Here is a 2144-nt window from a genome sequence, read left to right as displayed (position 1 = left end):
GTTGGCATTTCAAGAATGAATCTGGACACGGAGGAAACCCACGAAACGCATAATCTTTATATATATATTGTATATTGCATTAGAAACAATTAAAGTGTAATTACTGTGATTGGTGCTTAAAGGAGTATCAAGTTATTAAACATTCTTGTTATACAGATGTAGAGAGAGATGCTAACTTAATAATTTAATATTTACAGATAACAATAAGTTTTTTTATAACAGATGAAATAAATACTGGACGAAGATTTGACAGCAACGATTAAAAATATATCTGCTCTTTATGTTTTTCATCTACCTTTGAAAGGAAAAAGAAGATTACAGAAAGTTTTACGGAGAGAAGTCAATGTATGTTTGAAATGTACGATCTATATAGAGGTAATTATTTAAAATATCTTCATCTCCGATTTTAATGAATTTAGGCTCATTTGACGCATTTTTATTCAAAACGAAAGAATTTGGCAGAAAAACGTGGCAGTCAACCTCGTAAATCGAGATATCTATATAATTTGCTACTATATTATAAATATTTATTTTACCTGCTATAAAACCTGCCATAAAAACATTTTTTTCGTCATCTATTATATTAATATTAAATTAGCAATTATGTATTTGCAAAACAAGAATGTTTTGTGTGTGTGTATGTGTGTAATTTAATATTTTTTAAATCATCAACCGCAATAACTATACTTTAATTGTTTCTGATAAAAAATATATGTATAAACTATTAAAATATCTAATATTTTATAGATATACTGTAATGAATATTTTATCATGCAGATGGATTTATGTAACATGCTACCGAGGTTATTCTGCTTCGTTCTATAAACATATTTCTCATCGTGTGAAACTGAACTACAAAATAATGTAACGGAATTGTTCTGATTGGCGCCTATCATTTGTCTTTTCCGTTTTTGTCCCGTTTCGCTATTTCTCACTCCATGTGACCGCATCCTAATTCACAGACAGACATTAATATAAACTACTTTTTCTTTGTTTATGCTTTAGCAAACATACTCGTACACAAAGTAAAAATCTTATTGCTGCGAATATGGACTTAATATTTTTCTTGCATTATTTCTTGATAACACATTATTAAGAATTCTAGAATATAAAAAAGAAGAATATATTATCTCTGTATATACCCAGATAGCAAATTGCCTGCAGGTTGCTGTTAATTTGCTTGCAGCTGCTTTGCTTAAGTTGCCTCCAATATTTAAGAAAGTGGCTTCCGATTGTGCCTATTAGATTGCCGACTTTTATTGCCACTAACTCTTGCAAGTAACTCGATAGCGACAATTGCTCTCTTATAAATCATATAACGTATTGTTAGAAATCACAAGGTAACATGACAGAACAGTTTCCGCTTAAAATCTTATTCTCATAAGTTGCCAATAATAATCTGGTGGCATTTTAACTGAAAGAGCTTCGTCAAACTGTCCGAACAATGGATAAAATGTGATCAAAGTCCTCAGCGTTAACAAGCATGATAACATTATAAAGTATTAAGAGATTTCATTTATTAACAATAAACAATAATAATATGAGATTTCATTTACTCGGTAAACATTTCAAAGAAAGTATTATGTTTTCATCTTAGAGTCCTTGGAGCTCACTTCAAAGAATTATTTCGTTAGAACACAGCTGAAAAATCTTAATGCTGCGTCTCTTATTATATTCTATGTCGTTTTTTAAAATCGAGAAATTTAGTTCGATGCATTCCTCTGGTGGCGATGCTGCATACTGTTCGACGACGCTCCATTTATATTCAATTAACAGAAATGTGGACTAAATATTTTATGAAAACGATTTTTAATAGATTGTAGCAATATTTATGGCAATAAATTTGCTACAGCATTTCCGCTCGTTTGCGCAAACAACCGTTGTCCGCACAATGCCTCTAGGTTTCCCTAAACAAAGTTACCTGGGTGCATTCAGAACGACATCCGCTCACTGAACGCTCAGTGAGCTCTTTCATCTGATTGGTCTGTTTTTAGGATCTAACAAAATATACCAATCAGATGAAAGAGCTCACTAAGGCTACGGTCCACTTGATGCTACAAATACTTCGTATTTTTGATTGATCAATTAATAAAATTCTTTCTTCCGATTGGTCAATCAAAAGCTTCAAAACATTTGTTTGAATC

At 31.2% G+C, this 2144-nt stretch overlaps 1 protein-coding gene across 3 annotated transcripts in view; it reads left to right on the top strand.

Annotated features, from left to right (window-relative positions):
• LOC108746665 (2-aminoethanethiol dioxygenase) overlaps window positions 1-2144 on the top strand; it is a 6706-nt gene that overhangs the window by 805 nt on the left and 3757 nt on the right. The window contains exon 2 of one of the 3 annotated variants that reach the window (XM_018483568.1): window positions 198-375. The exons of the other annotated variants lie outside the window; for them this stretch is intronic. The gene's annotated coding sequence lies outside the window, so the exon portion shown is untranslated. The remainder of the gene's footprint in view (window positions 1-197; window positions 376-2144) is intronic. 3 annotated transcript variants of the gene reach the window in all.

This window comes from Trachymyrmex septentrionalis, unplaced genomic scaffold, assembly GCF_001594115.1.
Source record: "Trachymyrmex septentrionalis isolate Tsep2-gDNA-1 unplaced genomic scaffold, Tsep1.0 scaffold186, whole genome shotgun sequence".
Lineage (NCBI taxonomy): Eukaryota > Metazoa > Arthropoda > Insecta > Hymenoptera > Formicidae > Trachymyrmex > Trachymyrmex septentrionalis.
The sequence above is the reverse complement of the archived record's forward strand: the minus strand, read 5'-3'. Positions and strand labels throughout refer to the sequence as shown.